Here is a 22,384-nt window from a genome sequence, read left to right on the forward strand (position 1 = left end):
TGGTTTGACTGTGCCACCTGAAGTTCATATGTTGGAAACTTGACCTCCAATGTGGAGGTGTTGGGTGGTGCATGCCTATGGGGAGGTATTTGGGTCATAGGGCTGTGTCCTAATGAATGAGTTAATGCCATTGTCACAGGAGTGAGTTCCTTATAAAAGGATGAGTTTGGCATCCTCTTGCTCTTTCTATCATCCATGTGATGCTTTCTACTGTGTTAGGATGCAAGTAGGCCTTTATCAGATGCCTATCCCTTGATCTTGGACTTCCCAGCCTCCAGAACCAGGAGCCAATACATTTCTGTTCATTATAAATTACACAGTCTGTGGTATTCTGTTATAGCAGTGCAAAATAAACTAAGACAAATGTAAGTGGATTACATTCTCCAATAAAAGACAGAGTAATTGAATGGATTAAAAAAAAACAGGACCCAACTGTATACTGCCTAGAAGAGACTCACTTCACTTTTCAGGACACAAATAGACTGACAGTAAAGAGATGGAAAAAGATATTCCATGCAAATGGAAACCAAAAGACAACAGGGGTAGCTATATTTATATCAGATAAAACAGACTTTAAATAAAAAAAACTGTAAAAAGAGACAAAGAAGGTCATTATATAATTATAAAGGGGCCAATTCATTAAGAGAATATAACAATTGTAAATCTATATGCACCCAACATTGGAGTCCCTAAATATATAAAGCAAACATTTAAAAATCTGAAGGAAGAGATAGATTGCAATATAATAATAATAGGGGCCTTCAAGTCCTACTATCAATAATGAACAGATCATCCACATAAAAAATTAATAAGGAAACACTGGACTTGCACTACACTTTAGATCAAATAGGCCTAACAGACATATACAGAGCATTTCATCCAAAAGCAAAAGAATACACAAGTCTTCTCAAGAACACACGTAACATTCTCTAGGATAAATTGTATGTTAGACCACAAAACAAGTCTGAACAAATTTAAGAGGATTGAAACATATCAAGTAACTTCTCTGACCATGATGGTATGAAACTAAAAATAAATAACAGGAGAAGTTTTGAAAATTCAGAAATATGTGGAAATTAAATAACATGCTCCTGAACAACAAATGGGTCAAAGAAGAAATCAAATGGGAAATTAAAAATTGAGTTAAATGAAAATGGAAACATAATATACCAAAACTTATAGGATGTAGCAAAAGCAATTCTAAGAGGCAAATTTATAGCAATAAATGCCTATATCAAAAAAGAGGAAGGTCTCAAATAAACTAATGTTATATTACAAGGAATTAGGAAAAAGAAGAACAAACTGAGTCCAAGGTGAGCAGAAGGAAAGAAATAACAATGATTAGAGGGGAAATAAGTAAAATAGAGACTAGAAAAAAATAGAAAAATATAAACAATACCAAGACTTGGCTTATTAAAAACATAAAATTGATAAACGTGTAGTTAAACTAAGAAAAAAGAGAAGAAAACTCAAATAAAATCAGAAATGAAAGAAGAGACATGACAACTGATACCACAGAAATAAAAATAATCGTAAGAGATTATTTTGAACAACTATATGCCAACAAACTGGATAACCTAGAAGAAATGGATAGATTCCTAGACATACACAACTTACCAAGAGTGAATCTTGAAGAAATAGAAAATCTGCATCGAACAATAATGAGGAAAGAGATTGAATCAGTGATAAAAAGTCTCCCATCAAAGAAAAGCCCAGGACTACAATAAAGTTTCAGGATACAAAATCAATGTACAAAAATCAGTAGCATTTCTGCATACCATTAATGTTAAAACTGAGAGCCAAATCAAGAATGTATTCCCATTTACGATAGCTACACAAAACAATACCTAGGGATACATCTAACCAAATAAGTGGAAGATCTCTACGAGGAGACCTATGAAACACTGCTAAACAATATCATAGATGACACAAATGGAAAAACATTCCGTGCTCATGGATTGAAAGAATCAATAGTGTTCAAGTGGCCATACTGCTCAAAGCAATCTACAGATTTAATGCCATTGCTATCAAACTACCAACATCATTTTTCACAGACATATAAAAACTATTCTGAAATTTAAATGGAACCAAAAAAAGCCCAATACCCAAAGCAACCTTAAGTAAAAAGAGCACAAATGGAGGCATCATATTACCTGACTCCAAACTATATGATAAGGCCACAGTCACCAAAACAGCATGGTACCAAACCAGACACATAGATCAATGAAACAGCATAGAGAACCCAGAAATAAAGCTGCACACTACAGCCATCTAATCTTTGACAAAGTTGACAAAAATAAGCACTGGGGAAATGACACCCTATTCAATAAATGGTGTTGGCATAGCTGGCTAGCCATATGCAGAATGAAACTAGACCCCTATCTTTCAACATATATATAAATTAACTCAAGGTGGATTAAAGACTTTTGTTTTGTTTTGTTTGTTTTTTGAGACTGAGAGTCACTCTGTCATCCAGGCTGGAGTGCAGTGCCAGGTTTATAGCTCACTGCAGCCTTGACCTCCCTGGGCTCAGGTGATCCTCCTGCCTCAGCCTCCCATGTAGCTGGGACTACAGGCACATGCCAACAGGCCCGGCTAATATTTTAATTTTTGGTAGAGACAGAGTTTTACCACAGTGCCCACACTGGTCTTGAACTCCTGGGCTCAAGTGATCCACCTACGTCAGCCTCCCAAAATGCTGGGATTACAAGCATGAGCCACTGCACCACACTAGGCTTGTATTAAAAATTTAAATATAAGACCTCAAACTATAAGAATTCTAGAAGAAAACCTAGGAAACACCATTCTGGACATTGGTCTTTGGAAAGAATTTATGACTAGGACCTCAAAAGCACTTGCAACAAAAACAAAAATGGATGTGGGACCTAGTTAAATTAAAGAGCTTCTGCATAGCTAAAGAAACTAACAATAGAGTAAACAGACAACCTACAGAATGGCAGAAAATATGCACAAACTATGCATCCACGTAGGTCTAATATTCAGAATCTATAAGAAACTTAAACAATTCAACAAACAAAAAACAAACGACCTCATCAAAAAATGGGCAAAAGACATGAACAAATACTTCTCAAAGAAGATGTACAAGTGGCCAAAAACAAGACATACATCTGATAAGAGATTAACACCCAAAATATATAAGGAACTCAGAAAATTCATTAAGAATAAAACAAATAACCTGATTGAAAAATGGGTGGGCCAAGCGTGGTGGCTTACGCCTGTAATCCCAGCACTCTGGGAGGCCAAGGCAGGCAGATCACCTGAGGTCAGGAGTTCAAGACCAGCCTGGCTAACATGGCAAAACCCCATCTCTACTAAAAATACAAAAATTAGCCGGGCATGGTGGCACTTGCCTGTAATCCTAGCTACTCAGGAGGCTGAGATAGGAGAATCGCTTGAACCTGGGAGGTGGAGGTTGCAGTAAGCCGAGATTGTGCCACTGCACTCCAGCCTGGGCGATAGAATCAGACTCTGTCTCAAAAAAAAAAAAAAAGGAAAAGAAAGAAAAGAAAACGGGCAAAAAACCTGAATAGACATTTCTCAAAAGAAGACATACGAATGACCAACAGATATATGAAAAAATGCTCAACATCACTACTCGTTAGGGAAATGCAGTTTAATACCACAAACAACTATCACCTCATACTTGTCAGAATGGCTATTATCAAAAAAGATAAAAGATAAATTTTGGTGAGGATTTGAAGAAAAGTAAACCCTTTTACACTGTTGATGGGGATGTAACTTAATATAGCCATTTTGGAAAACTGTATGGAGATTCGGCAAAAAACTAAAAATACGATTACCATATGATCTAGCAATGCCACTTTTGGTATATATGCAAAGGAGATGAAATCAGTATGTTGAAGAGATGTCTGTGCTACCATGTTCATTACGGCATTATTTGCAATAGCCAAGTTATGGGATCAACCTAAGTGTCCATCAATGGATGAATGGATAAAGAAAATGTGGTATATAATCACAGTAAAGTAGTAGTCAGCGTTAAAAAAGAGGAAATTCTGTCATTTGAGACAACATGGATGAACCTGGAGGACATTAAGCTACGTGTACTAAGCCAGGCCAGAAAAACACATGAACTCGCTTAATGTGGAATGTAAAACAATCAAATACTTATATAGCCAAGCGTGGTGGCATGAATCTGTTGTCGCAGCTACTTGGGAGGCTGAGGCAGAAGAATTGCATGAACCCAAGAGGTACAAGCTGCAGTGAGCTGAGATCATGCCACTGCACTCCAGCCTGGGTGACAGAGCAAGACTTCCTCCCACCCTCCATCCCTCCCTCCCTCCCTCCTTCCCTCCCTCCCTCTCCCCTTCCTTCCTTCTTTTCTCAAAAAAAAAAAAAAAAGAAAGAAAGAAAAGAAAGCCAACCAAACAAACAAAAAAACAATTGAACCCTTATAAAAGTAGAGAGTAGAATGGTGGCTATCAAAGGCTGGGGATGGGGGGATGTTGGTTAAAAGGTAATAAGTTTCTGTTAGGAGAAATATGTTTTTTGAGATTATTGCACAGCATGATGACCATAGTTAATAATAAGTGGGAGTCGAACAATGACAACATATGGACACAGGGAGGGGAACATCACACACCACGGCCTGCCTGTGAGGGCGTGGGGGTCTAGGGGAGGGATAGCATTAGGAGAAATACCTAATGTAGATGACCGGTTGATGGGTGCAGCAAACCACCACAGCATGTTTATACCTATGTAACAAACCTGCACGTTCTGCACATGTATCCCAGAACTTAAAGTATAATAAATAAATAAATAAATAAATAAATAAATATAAATAAAAAAAGATTTTAAAAGTTGCTAAGAGAGTAAATTGCGAATGTTCTCACCACAAAAAATGATATGTATTTGAGGTGATGGATGTGTTAATTAGCTGATTTAATCATTCCACATTGTATATATATATGACATAATATCACTTTGTATCTCATAAATATATACAATGATAATTTGTCAATTTACAATAAAAATACTGATTTATGTTGTTTATGTCGAACAATGACTTCTACCTTGGTAAATCCCTTTCTGGGCATAAATATAGATATATATGTGCATATATATGTATTTTTTAATTTTAGTTTTTTAACTTGAAAACACATATGTACAGTTTGATCACCTTATTTTGTTTTTCATTTCAATGGATACTTTTTGTGACTACATTTTAATTTATTGACTGCCTAAGTTTATGGAGCCTGGGTAACACAAATTTCTTGTTTCCCACTTAGTATTTAGGTTATTTTTTAAATTTCATTGTTCATATAGCTCAGACCTATAGAATTAGCTGAAAATACTTAAGAAAAACAGGAAAACCATCTGAAAAATTCCAAAACCAGACAAAAATTATTAAAGATGCATAGTGATTGGGAAATTGGTAAATGGAGCATCATGTGTAAAAGTTAATTACTGAGAATGTGTTTTGACCACTTTGTCATTTAGACTAATCACGGTTTGGATTAAATTATTTTTAACGAAACCATGTGGAGCTAATGTTATTTGTAATTATTGCTGAGTAGCAAAAAGACACTATTTGTTTCTTTTTACATTTTAATATTTTATAATTTAAAAAATGAGCATATACCAAAGAAGAAAAAGTTCTTGCACATCTTTATTCCTGAGTAACTTACTCTTTATGCTGCATATGCCTATGCAATCTTTTTTTTTTTTGAAAAAATATTTTCACCCAAACTGATTATTGGTGGCACAACAGAATCCCATTTATATTTGCATATTCTATTATAGCTGAGGTAGCCTTGGCTAAGCTGAGAGATTGATTTTCTGGAGACTGCTCTTCCCATTTCCCCTCCCTGCAGGTTTTTGTTTTTGTTTTTGTTTTTGAGACACAGTGCAGTGGTGCTATCCCAACAAACTGCAACCTCTACCTACGAGGCTCAAACAATCCTCTCACCTCAGTCTCCCAAGTAGCTGGGACTACAGGCGCAAGCCACCATATCCGGCTAATTTTTATATTTTTTGTGAAGACGGGGTTTTGCCACATTGCCCAGGCTGGTCTCGAACTCCTGAGCTCAGATCATCTGCTCACCTCCTCGGCCTCCCAAAATGCTAGGATCATAGGCGTGAGCCACTGCACCCAGCCCCGATATTTTTTGAAATGTTAAGCACGGTGCTTATTTTCTCTTGTCCTATTCTGATAATAAAAAAATTTCTGATTTAGCAGTAGCCCAATTTTGTATATAGTTTTCTTATCAATAAATTTGAAAATAGTATTAATGTATGTATAGTTTGGATATTTGTCCCCAGATAAATCTCATGTTGAAATATAATCTCCAGTGCTGGAGGTGGGGCCTGGTGGCAGGTGTTTGGACCATGGGAATGAATCCCTCATGAACAGCTTAGGCCATCCCATTGGTGATAGGTCAGTTCTCGCTCTAAATTCACATGAGATCTGGTCATTTAGAAGTGTGTGACACCTCCTCACTCTACTCTCTCACTTTCACCTGCTTTCACCATGTGATGTGCCTCGTCCCCCTCCACCTTCCACCATGATTGTAAGCTTGGTGAGGCCTCCCTAGAAGCTGAGCAGATGCCAGCACCATGCTTTCTGTAAAGCCCACATAACTGTGAGCCAATGAAATCTCATTTATTTATAAATTACCGAAGCTCAAGTATTTCTTTATAGTAATGCAAGAATGGCCTAATACAATATATTTTAAATTTCCTTTTGACTCAGTTTTTACTTAGAAGAATATTCATTTGCTTCATAATATTTGGTCCTTCTTTTCACCCTCAGGTTGATAATTTTGGTTTTTTATGATTTGTCATGTGTACTGCTTTTATCATTTATTATTTTGTGATAAACTCAAGAGATAACTAACATTAAAGGAGTCAATTTGCTTCTATCTAAATACATAAGTTTTGTATTCCTTTTATAGTTAATTAGGACATCTCATATTATTTAGGTTTTTCTACCACTCTGCCTCTTCCCCTTTTCTCCTCCACCTTCCTTTTTATTTTTTCTATCTGAAGGTCTGTGTTTGGACACCTCTTACATATTTGTTTCAGACATACGGTTTTGGGTCAAGAAGGTGTACCTCAGTTTGGCAATTACTGTTTCTAAGCACTGACTCAGAGGTGTATGAGTGGGTAGAAACTCCTACTGCTTTTTTTGTAAAATGTCTCATCCTTGTCTCCTATAAGTATATTAAAAATCCCTTGGACTGATCCTTAAATAGACCCATTTAGTAAATTTCAGCAGCAATAGCACTGTGAACCAGTTGGATAGATTTCCAGTCAATTTTCTAATTTATAATACTGGATTCTAGACCATATGGTTTTAATGTGTTGACAAAAAGAAAGAATCACATCTTACCACAGTTCAAATATATTAAATCCAATGTTTCCTCATTATCACTAATGGTCTAACACTATCATAAAAGTTAATTAATTGGTACAGTAGGCTTTATTCTTTTAAAGCCATCAGGATTTCGCCTCACTGTACTTTAAACTCTTGTGGATGGTTATTACTGGATTTCTTGACAATCTGTCATCTAGTGGTTACTGGCATCCTGGTTTATCTTGCCAGTTTACAATTAATAGGGCTACATTCTGCCTGTTTTTATAAAAAAACAAACAAACAAACAAAAAACACACACACAAAAAGCACGCTAGTATTTCACTTAACTCTTTAGCAATCATCAGAGTCTTCACAACCGGAAATCCTCCAAATCCATCAATCTCCCGGTGTCTGCAATGGTTTTAGATGACTTGCAGACATTATCTCTTAGCCTCCAGTCACTGTATCACTCCTCATTCCTTGCTAGCCCTGTCTTTCCAGATCGTGTTACTCATAGCAGCTTTAAAATATACAATGGGAAAAAAAGGAGAGTAACATGAGCAGACTTAGCAGATAACAAAGGACCAGAGAAAGTAGGTCCTTGATATTCTTTTTACTTTTTCCCCAGCATATTCCCCTCTAGCCTCTGATAAACTTACACCAAGGAAAGAAAAGAAAAACATCATTGGATTAGGCAGACCCCAAAGTTTTAACACAGTTCTAGATTTTGAAGTTCTGGGTTCTGAACTAACTAAGGTTTAAACATTGGAACAATTTGCCTGGATTGTTAAGAATGTCTTTTACCTCCTTCTACTACTTATTAATAATAACATAACTCATGCAATAACAGCTATTATGTACCATTTTATTTAATCCAGATAAATATTTAATAATATTGGCCAAAACATATTTGAGCCCTTATTAGCACCAGGCATTATTTCAAAGACTTGACAATCATTTATTTAAATCTTCTGTGCATCGCTGTTGTTATCACTATTTTGCAACTGTTTTGCAGTGATAACAACAGAGATGAGGAAACTGAGGTTAAAAGAGATGAAATAAGTTGCTCAAATTCGACAGCAGGACTGTCTAACTACAAAGCTCTTCCTTTTAATCCCCTTCACTACATCTCTAAAGAGCAAGAAAATCTTAAAACCATTGCATCCTTTGGAGCAAAGCCAAGTTGAATCTGAAGGGAGAGAAAATGATTCTTGTGTGTCTTTCGTATATTGCAGTCACACAAGTAGTAGGCATTAGCCTTTTGTAGTTTGTGGATACACATAATTGTTCTGAAATCCTTTCTTCAAAATATCAAAATATTTGTTTAAATATTCCTTATGAAGAACCAAATAGGTATCATGATATTAAAAGTTTAACTTAGGAATTGATGTTAAAGTAATTACATTCATTTGGGGGAAAGTTGGAATGGTAGTAAAACAATAAAGGCTGATTATTCAATTCAGTGTAGAGTCTGAAAAAAAATTTTTAAACCCTAATGCAGAACATATTTAGTCTGTCACCTGTTTTATCATTCAACAATTAATTATTAAGTGGCTACTAAATGCCAATCATCACCTAAGCCCTGGGGAAAAATGGATTAAGAAACCTCCAGAATTTAAGCAAGCTAAGTATCTATTTTTTCATCTTCAGAGTGATGTATTTGTTACTGAGATACATGTATGTTTGTTATATACATAAATATATATTTATAATATTATAAATGCCTACATTTATATATGCACATATTTATATATTATATACATACATAATATATATGCACATATTTATATATTATGTATGTATCATATGTAAATATGTATAAATATATATTTAGAATATTATATATGTTTGCATTTGTATATGCAAATATATATGCATATATTTGATATTTATATAATTATGATGAAGTATTTATCAGCACTTGTGAATTTTTTATTACTACAACTTAAATAACATTGATTACTAAACAAACTTTACCAAAATCTGTGAAAAGTAATCTATCATTATCATTATTATTTTAAAAAAGGGTCTTGCTCTCTCACCCAGGCTGGCATGGTGCTGGCTCACTGCAGCTTCAACCTCCTGGGTTCAAGCAATCCTCCCAGCTCAGCCTCCTGTGTAGCTGGGACTCTAGGTTTGTACCATGGCCACATTCAGCTAATTTATTTATTTATTTTTTGTAGAGACGGGGTCTTACTCTGTTGCCCAGGCTGGTCTCAAACTCCTGGGCTCAAGTGATCCTCCCTTGTTCAGCCTTTCAAAGTGCTTGGATTACAGGTATGAGCCACTGTGCCCGGCCTCAATATTATTTTTTAATAACTTTCCCCTACTGACTTAAAATATTGCCTTTTTTGCATACTACATACCCATATATCCTTGAATCTTTCTTTTTGTGTTGAGCTCTTTATTCCTGTGCTGACCTCACAATTTATGGCTTAAAGATGTGATCTAACATTTGTAAGGTACATCCTTTTTCATTACTCATATAATGATGTTTACAATTTTTCTTCTTATATATTTTAGATGATGAAAATTAGGGACAGTTTGGTATGTTTATTTGTTCAATTAAACCCACAGTTGTAATTTACAATATGTAAACACAGTCTTAAGACTGCTAAGGATATAAAGGGGAAAATGATAGAATTCCAGCTCTCGAGATAATCTTATGTATGAAATAGAGTTATAATTTATAACTCTATAATTTATAATTTCTGATTCTAGAAATACAAAAAGAGACAAGATAGAACAAGAACCAAGAGGCAGGTTGTATAGAGTTAAATATTAGGTGTTACAACTGAGCACACATATAAGTAGTAAGCCTTTCTTAGATGATTAATGTGGTTGCTGCAGCAGTTTTATAGATGACCGGATCCCTTAGTCTATCTTAAATTTGAAAAGTGCAGAATGGTGGCAGCCTCATTTCGACGTAGCATCTCTGAAAATCTCAGCCCTTAGCAGCCTTCTTTTTCCCTTGTTTTCATGGGGGGTAGGTCAGAGCATGCATGTCCTTGAAGTCTGGTATCACAGATGTTTTGAATTCCTTAATATTCAGTTCACTCTACAATGACATGAATTAGCTGATTTTCCATGAGGTGTGCGAGAGTGATTTCATTTTAAACATGTCTGCAATTTGGCGGATGATCTAGCTGTTAGACATGCCTACATGATCTTGTTTCACAGAATATTTTCTTCTGCAAATTCTTTATGTTGTTACTCTGTATTAGGGGAACCCGCCCCAATATTTCAATGTAGGTTCTTTCTATTTTCCATAAGTGTCGGCCGGCTGAGAAATAGAGACAGTATAAAGAGAGGAATTTTACAGCTGGGGCACCAGGAGTGACTTCACATATCAGTAGGACTGTGATGCCCACCTGAGCCTCAAACCAGCAAGTTTTTATGAAGGGTTTCAAAAGGGGAGGGGGTGTAAGAACAGGGAGTAGGTACAAAGATCACATGCTTCAAAGGACAAAAAGCAGAACTACTAATAAGGGTCTAACAAAGATCACATGCTTTTGAGGGAACAGGACAAAGGGCATAAGCAGAACTATTGATACAGGTCCAACAAAGATCTCAAGGCAAAGGGCAAAAGCAGAACTACTGATAAGGGTCTATGTTCAGCGGTGCATATATTGTCTTGATAAACATCTTAAACAACAGAAAACAGGGTTTGAGAGCAGAGAACCAGCCTGACCACAAATTTACCAGGGCCAAGTTTTTCCCCACCCTAGTAAGCCTGAGGGTTCTGCAGGAGACCAGGGGGTATCTCAGTCCTTATCTCAACTGCACAAGACAGACATTCCCAGAGCAGCCATTTATAGACCTCCCCCCAGGAATGCATTCCTTTCCCAGGGTATTAATATTAATATTCCTTGCTAGGAAAATAATTTAGTGATATCTCTCCTACTTGCACATCTGTTTATAGGCTCTCTGCAAGAAGAAAAATATGGCTCTTTTTGCCTGACCCCGCAGGCAGTCAGACCTTATGGTTGTCTTCCCTTGTTCCCTAAAAATTGCTGTTATTCTGTTCTTTTTCAAGGTGCACTGATTTCATATTGTTCAAACACACATGTTTTACAATCAATTTGTACAGTTAACACAATTATCACAGTGGTCCTGAGGTGACATACATCCTCGGCTTATGAAGATAACAGGATTAAGAGATTAAAGACAGGCATAAGAAATTATAAAAGTATTATTTGGGAACTGATAAATGTCCATATTAAAATGAAATCTTCACAATTTATGTTATTCTGCTGCAGCTCCAGCTGGTCCCTCCATTTGGGGTCCCTGACATCCCGCAACACTCTGGTAACTAAATCTAATCCCATTATAATTAAAACATTTATGACCATGTCAGAGGCTTGTGAACCAGAGCAACTCTATCTTGAATAGGAGCTAGGTAAAATGAGGCTGAAACCTGCTGGGCTGCATTCCCAGATGCTTAAGGCATTCTAAGTCACAGGATGAAATAGGAGGTTGGCACAAAATACAGATCATAAAGACCTTGCTGACAAACAGGTTGCAGTAAAGGAGCCAGCCTAAATCCACCAAAACCAAAATGGTGACGAGAGTGACCTCTGGTCATCCTCACTGCCACCCTCCCATCAGCACCATAGCAGTTTACAAATGCCATGGCAACATCAGGATGTTACCCTATATGGTCTAAAAAGGGGAGGCATGAATAATCCACCCTTTGTTTAGCATATCATCAAGAAATAACCATAAAAATGGGCAACCAGCAGCCCTTGGGGCTGCTCTGGCTATGGAGTAGCTGTTCTTTAATTCCTTTACTTTCTTAATAAACTTGCTTTCACTTTACACTGCAGACTCACTCTGAATTCTTTCTTGCATAAGATCCAAGAACCCTCTTTTGGGGCCTGAATCCAGACGCCTGTCCTGTAACATATTTCTGGTGACCACAGGAGGGACTATAGCGCAGAATCCCTGACCCGACAGCTACCTTTGGGTAAGTGTTGGGGTCCTGTAGCATGTTTCTGGTGAATCTTGAAGGGACATTACTAAAAAAAACCCCCCAACCCAAAGGAAATAGACTGCAGCACTGCTTGGATGATTTTGGGTAAGTGGTGGGGTACCCAGATAAAGAATGGGCTTGTTCAAGGCCCAACTTGGGGGAGTTAGAGTCTCTCCTAAGACACAGTGGGTTAGAGACCCCTCCTCATAAAAGGCAAGGATGCTTGACTGGCCTTGGGTTAGAGGCCTGACTTAGAAGGGGATTAGAGGCCTTCTAAGATTTAGGGGATTAGAGGCCCCTCTTGATAAAGTCCCTCTTGGCTAAGAACAGGTTCGGCACTATGGGTTGTTAACGGCTATTCTCTTTGGATCAATCTGCCTTGCACTCTTCGTTGAGGCCTGTGGGTGATAGGATTAGGCACGTACAGGATTGTGTGACACGTGGAGCATTTTCCTCCCTAAAAGGCAAAACTTGAAAACTGATAGGATTGCTGGAAAAGATCCCTGCTTGACCCACAGCAGCTGCCTGAAGTTTTCAGTGTCGATGCAATGGGTAAGTCTTTCTCTGGCCTCCCTGATCATTTTGCCTTCCCCACCCTGCCACAGGCAATGCTTTTCTTTCTCTCCTTTCTCTTTCTTATCTTCTCTGTTATTCAGGGTGACCATCTTACCCAGAGACCACATGTTGAAACTCCTGGTCAGAGGTTGGATTAACTATGACAGGGCCCAACCAGGGGCAAGTTTAAGCCTTTCGAATTTAACAGTGGGTGTTAAGCAGAGTGGCTAATGTCTATATTTTGTCACATGTATTTTGCTCTGGCCAGAACAGAAAAGATAATTTTCCTTTGGGTTGTGGCTTGGCCCCTAGGGCTGTGTACAGCCAGCTGGATCACTAGGGCTGCTCAGGGAAAAGGAATCCAGAAGCCTGGCATGCCAGCAAAAGGATAAGAATTTCTTACCAATCAGATTTCTGGCTTCTCTCTCTCTCTCTCTCTTTGTGTGTGTGTGTGTGTGTGTGTGTGTGTGTGTGTGTAAACTGGATGAAGTTTCTCTCTGGTCAGTTATGCCCTTGGGAACTTGACCTTGTAACCATGTGGCCATGCTTTCTCTTTTCACAATGGTGGCCTGGGTTCAGGGTTTAATTCCTGGCCTAGGGGATGATCCTTTATCTTCTGTCTATGTATTTATATGTATTATGTGTTTGATATTTACATATGAAACAGCTTTAATTAGTTTAAAAATAATAAGAGCTTAATATTTTATCAGAAAAGTAAAAAAGTATAATGAGTTTTAATCATGCAACTTAAGTAATCTTTGGGAACTAAAGATCGTTTTTTGTTTTTGTTTTTGTTTTAAGATGGACTCTTGCTCTGTCACCAAGCTGGAGTGCAGTGGTGCAATCTGGGCTCACTACAACCTCCGCCTCCTGGGTTCAAGTGATTCTCCTGCCTCAGCCTCCCAAGTAGCTGGGACTACAGGTGCGTGCCACCATGCCCAGCTCATTTTTTGTATTTTTAGTAGAGATGGAGTTTCACCATGTTGGCCAGGATGGTCTCGAACTCCAGACCTCGTGATCCACCCACCTCAGCCTCCCAAAGTGCTGGGATTACAGGCGTGAGCCACCATGCCTGGCCAAGATAGTTTAAAAAATTATTGGTAAATAAAGACATTTGGTCTAAGTTATGCAAGTCAGATATTAAGTTTACTAAATGCTTTAAGGTCATAAACTGCTTGAAAATTGTTCAATTTATCTATCTTAAAGCCATTAGATTCTAGATAAGGCCTGGGGACATGTGGAATTCGCCATACCCCCTAGCTATACAAAGAAGATTATAAAAAAAAGAGATTTTATATGAGAAAGGATCTTGTATGGTAAATTCTTATCTTAAAGTAAAATGACTATTGATGTTTAGGGCAAGTCAGAAAGTCCAAGAATGTCTCAGATGGTCTGTGGAAGTCATGAAAGGATTTGCGAAAGGAATTTATGCAAGAAATGTGCAATTCAAAGGTTGTTAGGCTTTCTAAATGCTTCATACAATGCCACCATGACTCTTACTGTACAACTTGTCTGCTTAAGTAAGGTAAGGCCTGGAGACATGTAGAATCAGCCACACCCCCTAGCTATGCTGGAGAGTCAGCTCTTACATGCACTTCTGCCTGGTGTCTCTTAGGCTAGGATCCACACTTAATACATAATTAAAATCTCAGATTTACCCAAGTTTTCACCAAAAATAGAAGTTGCTGAAAGTTAACATTATAACATGTAATTAAAACTACAAAGAAACAATTTTGCATGCAAGGTGTATAAAGAAAGTAAAATGTGTTTTTGGTGAAAGAGTATAAGAAGTCATGGGAAGGTGGATTTTTTTCTGCCTACATCAAAGTGTTAAAGGATTGTTTAAGAAAGAAAAAAATTCTGATGGTTTATGAAAACTTAACCTGCAAAAAAGATTCTGTGTGGACACTGGCTAAAGTTAAAGGGGTATTATTCAGTTTTTCTGCAAATTAACCATTGGAATAAAAGCACAACAGAGTTTCCTTTTTTTTTTTTTTTTTTCTGAGGCAGAGTCTCGATCTGTTGCCCAGGGTGGAGTGCAGTGGTGTGATGTAGGCTCACTGCAACCTTAGCTTCCTGGGTTCAAGTGATTCTCCTGCGTCAGCCTCCCAAGTAGCTGGGTTTACAGGCGCATACCACCATGTCCAGCTAATTTTTGTATTTTTAATAGAGATGGGGTTTCATCATGTAGGTCAGGCTGGTCTCAAACTCCTGACCTCAGGTGATCCACTCACCTCAGCCTCCCAAAGTGCTGGGATTACAGGCGTGAGTCACTCTGCCTGGCCCAACAGGTTTTTCTTAAAGCAAGAACCTGCTTATGATCTGCTCGTTAACAAAAATTGTAAAGGGTTGTAACAGGTTTATGAAAATTTTACCTATGGTCAAACTGATTAAAATTAAATACATTTATTGATAAGGTTTCATTAAGAATTTGGTTTGACATCAATAATGCACTAATGAAACTGATATTTGGCTTATCTGGTATAAAATTTATATAGAAAGCATTATCAAATATGAAATGGTGTTTGGTTTCCTTTGGGCTGTAAATGTGTTATTAGTATATGTTCCAAAATTATGGGAAACTTCTATAATTCTAATATGGCTTAGTGTATGTTATGAGTAGTTATATTGTTACATAAAATCATTGTGTGCCACAGAGGTAACCAAAATTTCTTTGTCAATCGTGTTTTTGACTGTGGCTGTCCTAAGACGTTTTTGTCATCCACAGACAATTTTTGTCTTGTTTTAACCCTCTTTAGAAGGTGGTTTATAATCAGCTATAGAACTCTAACAGGTATTCTTAAATGCAGGTTTCTGATAACTTTGAAAATTGTGACATTAGAATAGAGGAAACAACTTTCAGAACTGTCAGAGAGCTAAAGTGTTCATGAATATCAAGCAAAACAGGAGTTAACTAAATAACCAGAACCAATAAAAAACAGAAGTAATCTTTGTGACTTTTTGCTTAAAACATTGCTGATCCTTTGTTTTGTTTTTCAGGGTCAAGAAAACTTTTCTTTTGAGCTATTTACAGCTTGCAGCAATTGAGTAACCTATACTGCTGTGAATAACATTTGGAGCATATTTGTTTCTCTACCTGATTTCTCTAGAATTTGGAGACTATTTGTGAGCATTCTTAACTTATAGCAATGTGGTTATTTGCATAAGTGCAATAAGAATCAGTTTTCTTTTGCAACAGGACACAACTGGAGAAATTGGTTATTTTACCAAGGCTTTAACTGGAATGGTGTGCTTTCCTTTAAGGAGTCAAACTTGACTTGTAAAGCCAATAAAAGCCCTTTGGGGAATTGGCCTCATACCTTGCCTACACAGTCCCTTGTACAGGGTTTCTGACCTGTGGTAAGTAAAGAATGTCACTTTCTCTCAGGCCCAGAAGCCCCAAGTTATCTTGGGACCCCAAGAGGAAAGAAATTTACTCAACTCACGTATTGAGGGTACAAACCCATGGCAGGACTTGGCTCTAAAAAAGTCTTATCTGAGATTCCTTATGGAACAAAGTTCCATCAAAGCCAGTTTAAAATTCTATATGGTAAATAATGATTCTTGCTGCACTTTATACAAATAATCAGGCCAAGTTTAATAAAGCAAATTGGTCTTACCATAATTTGTCTTTAGTAAAAATGGGAAACTGGAGACAGAGATTATGTTTCAATAACTATGATATACTTGCTATTAAATTCTAGTCTCATCAGTTGTTTTTGCTTCTGCAATTTAGGCCAACCCTGCTTATTCCTGTAAACCAACCAGTGATCTCTGGCTGCTGCTCAGAAGAAACAAGAGGGATGGCTGATTAAACAGGTTGCAGTAAAGGAGCCAGCCTAAACCCAGCAAAACCAAAATGGTGATGAGAGTGACCTCTGGTTGTCCTCACTGCTACACTCCCACCAGCACCATGACAGTTTACAAATTCCATGACAATGTCAGGAAGTTACCCTATGTGGTCTAAAAAGAGGAGGCATGAATAATCCACCCCTTGTTTAGCATATCATCAAGAAATAACCATAAAAATAGGTAATCTGCAGCCCCCAGGCTGCTCTGTCTATGGAGTAGCTGTTCTTTTTTTCTTTTACTTTCTTAATAAACTTCCTTTCACTTTGCACTGCAGACTCGCCCTGAATTCTTTCTTGCATGAGATCCAAGAGCCCTCTCTCGGGGTCTGAATTCAGACCCTTGTCATGTAACAACCAGAGCACCCCCAGGTTTATATTCAGTGATCCTTTCATTCCCTCATATAAATGCTCATTATGTAACAAGTCAGAAACAGCTTTTCTAGTCTTTTATATGTGGTATGATCATTATGACTTAAATACACAATGTGGGTGTCATAAGGCAGAATTTTGTAGGTGTTTTAACAGATACATAAAAGGGAGAAGTAAATTTGGACTAGGAAAATCCAGATAAGCTCCATGAAGAAGATTGCTGGAGAGTTAAGCTTTGAAGGATGAGTGAGGGTGTAAGAAGCAGACATAGGAGGCAGGACATTCCAGGTATTGGAGGGTCCCAATGCCATGTGAAGTACGGGAAAGGGACTATTAAATGTGTTGGATACTTCAAAATAATGTTACATCTTCGTAGCTATGTTATATTCTCTTGACATGTGTTGCAAGATGCTGGAATATTTTACTGACACCCTGTAGCTAAGATTTTTTTCCAGACTCAAAGATAACTAGTGGGCTGGCCAGTGGCCTAGGAAATGATCAGGCAGGTGATTTCAGCATAATGAGTTAAGCGGATACAGCCCCTGGCTGAGGGCTATTCTTATGTGACACTGGCAGAGTTTCAGAACTAATTAGGTGGGCTTAAGCATTTATTTATTATCTTTTATGTTCTAGGCACTGTTGTAGGCAGTGGAAATGTGGCAATAGAAAAGCTGTGTCTCTGCTTTCCTGGCGCTAACATTCTAATACATAAGAGGGACACTAAAAAGGTAAATAAAAAATACACTGATTTTAGCTGATCTCATTTCACAGAGGTCAGCGCACTCACCCCTCTCTGAGAGTGTTACTATGTTTAATAAACTTTTGCTGCTTTGCTGAAAAAAAAAGTGAATATATTGATTTCAAGGTAACTCACATTGTTTTATGATATATAAAAAATAAAAACAGGTTGTTGTGATAAGGAAAGTGATGGATGGAAATGCCCCTCCAGGGAACAACTTTTTAGTAAGATCTAAATAATAGGAAGACACATGAAAAGAAGCCAGTAGGCAGAAATCATGAGGAAGCAAAACCAGGCAATCAGAAACAGAAGAGAGGTAAAAATAGGTGGAGAGAAGAGACAGAGAACTCAACTAACCAGAAGGGCTGTTGGGTTTCCAGAACTATTGCTTGAATTTTGACTTCTAGGGTCCCTGTTGGCTCCTGAATAGATGCATAAGTAGATGCATATGTTCCATTTTCCATCTTTATTCTGTCATAATATATTCCTATCTATCTAACACCTAATGATCTATTGAACTAACTGTCCATCCATCTAATCATTTTCATATTGTGGGACAGTTAGGTTGCTGCCAGTTTTTAGCAACACAAGGAGCAAGACAGCAGTGAACATTCTTGTACACACTTTATCATGTACATGGTATGGGATTTTTGCATGTACCTGGAATTGAAACCGCTGGGTGGTAAAGGATGTCTACCTTTAACTTGAAAAAAACCTGCAAAATTGTTTTCCAAAGTTTTTACAAATAAATTTACTTCTCCACAAGAAATGTACACTTGGCATTATCAGACTTCAAAATTTTTTCCAATCTAATGGGTGTGAAATGGTATCTCATTATTTTAATTTATATTATCTTAATTATTAGACATTACAATTGGGGAGGTATAGTTTCAAAAGCTTATTGGCTATTTGGGTTTCCTTTTCTTCAAACTGCTATTTGTTTGCCAGTTATTCTACTGGGTGGTTTAACTTTCTTATTTATTAGTAGTATCCTGAATATAAATACTTTTTGATCATACACATTGCAAATATCTTATCTTTTTATGGCTTGTCATTTATCTTCATGGTATTTTTGGTTATGAGGTTTCAAATTTTAATGTTTTCAAATTTATCAATCCTTTTCCCTCATAGTATGTGCTTTATGAGTCTGTTTAGGAATCCTTCTTTAACTTGCAATCATAGAGATCTGATCCTATATTTTCTGACTTTTTTATTAATTTACATTTATTAGCTACTACAGCAAGGCAGTATGTTGATTGACAAAAATACAAATATGAACTAAAGTCCATAGTTTATATTAAGGTTCACTCTTTGTATTGCATAGTTCCGTGAGTTTTGACCAATTTATAATGTCATGTATCCACCATTATAATATCATACAGAATAGTTTCATTGCCCTAAAAATCTCCTATGCTCCATTCTTCCCTTCTTGTGACTTGGTCCTTCATTTCTTTTCGTCATTCAATAATGTTCCATTTTATGGATGTAGCAGTTTTTATTGTACATTCACCTATTTTCTTGGTTGCTTCCAATTTTTGACAGTAAAAGGTGCTAGAAACATTAGTGTGCAATTTTCTGTGTGGATGTAAGTTTTCAAGTCATCTGGGTAGATACCAAGGAACATGATTGCTAGATTGTATGGTAAGGCTATATTTAACTCTGTAAGAATCTGCCAGACTGTCTTCCAAAGTGGCTGTACCATTTTGCATCTTACCAGTGATGATAGTTCCTCCTCACATCTTCATAGCATTTGGCTGGTTGTGTTTTGGATTTCAGCTATTCCAATAGATATGTTATGGTATCTCATTGTTTAGATGTTGAATATGTTTTCACACGCTTTTGTGCCATCTGTGTATCTTCTTGGTGAGATATCTGTTCTGATCCTTTGCCCATTTTAAAATTGGGTTTTTCTATTGTTAAGTTTAAATAGTTCTTTGTATAGTTTGAATAGAAGTCTTCTATTGAATATGTTTTGCAAACATTTTTTCCAGTCTGTGGCTTGTCTTTACATTATCTTAACTATCTTTTGCAGAGCAAAAGTTTTTAATTTTAATGAAGTACAACTTACCAGTTTTCTTTCATGGGTTGTGCTTTTGGTGCTGCATCTAAAAAGTAACTGCCAAACCCAGAATCACCTAGATGTTCTGTTATGTTGCTTTCTAGGAATTGTATAGTTTTGTGTTTTATATTTATGTCTATGATCCATTTTAAATTACTTTTTGTGAAAGGTGTAAGATCTGTATCTGGATTCTTATTTATTTATTTATTTTTTTGCAAGTGTATCTCCAGTTGTTCCAGCACCATTTATTGAAAATTTGAATTGCCTTTTTCCTTTGTTAAATATTAGTTGACTATATTTGTGTGGATCTATTTCTGGACTCTATTTTGTTCCATAGATCTATTTCTCTATTCTTTTGAGAATACTACACTGTACTACACTGTTTGGTTTTGTTTTTTTTTTTTTTTGAGACAGCGTCTCACTCTATTACCCAGGCTGAAGTGCAGTAGTGTGATCTTGGTTCATTGCAACCTCCGCCTCCCAGGTTCAAGTGATTCTCTGGCCTCAGCCTCCCGAGTAGCTGGGATTACAGGTGCCTGCCACCACACCCAGCTAATTTTTATATTTTTAGTAGAGACAGGGTTTCACCATGTTGACCAGGCTGGTCTCAAACTACTGACCCCAAGTGATTCACTCGCCTTGGCCTCAATACTACACTGTCTTGATTACTGGAACATATACTATTTTTTTTCTTTTTTTAGGCAAGGTGTCATTCTGTTGCCCAGGCTTGAGTGCAGTAACTTGATCATGGCTCACTGCAGCCTCAATCTCTTGGGTTCAGGCAATCCTCCTATCTCAGCCTCGGAGTAGCTGTGACTACAGGTGTGCACCACCACACCTGGCTAATTTTTTTTTTTGGAGAGATGAGGTCTCACTGTGTTGCCCAGGCTGGCCTTGAACTCTTGGGCTCAAGCGAACCTCCTGCCTCAGCTTCCCAAAGTGCTGGGATTACAGGCATGAGCCACTGCACCCAGCTGTACTGTCTTCAAGTCTGTCTATTTTCTCACTTTGTTTTTCTTTAACATTGTATTAGCTATTCTGGCTCTTGTGGCTTTGCATGTAAACATTAGAACTCGTTTGCTGATATCCACAACATAACTTGGGGTGATTGGAATTGAATCAGTAGATCAGGTTGATAAGAATTGATATTTCTTGCACATTTTTAAAGTTTTGCTTTTAACATTCAGGTTTCTAATCTTCCCCAAATTAAGTTTTATGCATAACAAGAGGGAGGGATCAAAATTTTTTTCTCATACAAAAAGCAACTGTACCACTACTGTTCATTGATCAGTCTGGACTTTCTCACTAATTTTTAATGCTACTTTTGTTATATACAAAGTTCTCATGTGTGTGGGTTTTGTTCTGGGACTTTATTATGTTCTAGTAGTTTATTTGCCCATACCTAAACCAATATATAATACATCCTGGTAGGGTTGGTCCTCCCAATATATTCCCTAATCTTACCTGTCCCCATCCTCCTCTCCCCAATTAACAGCACTTTTCTTGGACCTTAAGTTTTGATATGACTTTCAATGTCATTTTAACAAGTTCAGTAAAAAAAAACCCTTTTGAGATTTTAACTGGAATTGCATTATATGTACTGATTAGTTCAGGGAAAATTGAGGCCTTTACATTAATCTTTTCTCATTTATGAATATGGCTCATTTCTCCATTAATTTTATCCATGGATCCTGTACATTTTTGGTTACTTTTGTTCTCAGGTACCTAATAGTTTTTTTTTTTTTCTTCTACTTGTTAATGGACTCTTATTTACCATTACAAACTAGTGCAGTTTGCAACATAATTTTCAATTAAATTATTTTACAGTTAGTTTTAAAATTCTTAAAATGTCAACTGCTTAATAAAAAATACAATTTATACAAAAATACAGGAGATACTATCTGAAATGTGAAAGTATTAGTATATTTATGATTTCTCCCCAAAGCGGAAGGAACACACACTCTAATGTTTCTTGTAGAAAATTATGCCTAAATCCGGCAGGGCGCTGTGGCTCACGCCTGTAATCCCAGCACTTTGCGAGGCCGAGGTGGGTGGATCACATGAGGTCAGGAGTTCGAGACCAGCCTGGCCAACATGGTGAAACCCATCTCTACTAAAAATACAAAAATTTGCTGGGCATGGTGGCACGCGCCGGTAATCCCAGCTACTCGGGAGGCTGAGGCAGGAGAATCCCTTAAACCCGGGAGGCGGAGGTTGCAGTGGGCCGAGATCGCGCCATTGCACTCCAGCCTGGGCGACACAGTGAGGCTCCGTCTCAAAAAACAAAAACAAAAACAAACAAAAAACCCACTAAATTTGAAAAATGTTAAATCAACTTCTTTGCTGTATTATAAAGCTCCATTTCCACCCCTCTTTTTAGTTTAGGAAGTTTACCGTTATCGGTGAAGTAATTATTTTGTGAATTACAAAGGTAAGTAGGTTCTTTCTGAACAATCAGGATGTAAACTTAATGCTAGTGAAGTAATTAAACATTTTGAATGTGAAT

At 37.2% G+C, this 22,384-nt stretch overlaps 1 long non-coding RNA gene across 1 annotated transcript; it reads left to right on the top strand.

Annotated features, from left to right (window-relative positions):
* Window positions 1–12,276: 12,276 nt before the first annotated feature.
* Window positions 12,277–13,760, top strand: LOC129010875 (uncharacterized). The gene is made up of 3 exons (XR_008493079.1): window positions 12,277–12,299; window positions 12,770–12,857; window positions 13,662–13,760. It is a non-coding gene; the product is annotated as an uncharacterized LOC129010875 (long non-coding RNA).
* Window positions 13,761–22,384: the final 8,624 nt, after the last annotated feature.

Source organism: Pongo pygmaeus, chromosome 10 (assembly GCF_028885625.2).
Source record: "Pongo pygmaeus isolate AG05252 chromosome 10, NHGRI_mPonPyg2-v2.0_pri, whole genome shotgun sequence".
In the NCBI taxonomy this organism is placed as follows: domain Eukaryota; kingdom Metazoa; phylum Chordata; class Mammalia; order Primates; family Hominidae; genus Pongo; species Pongo pygmaeus.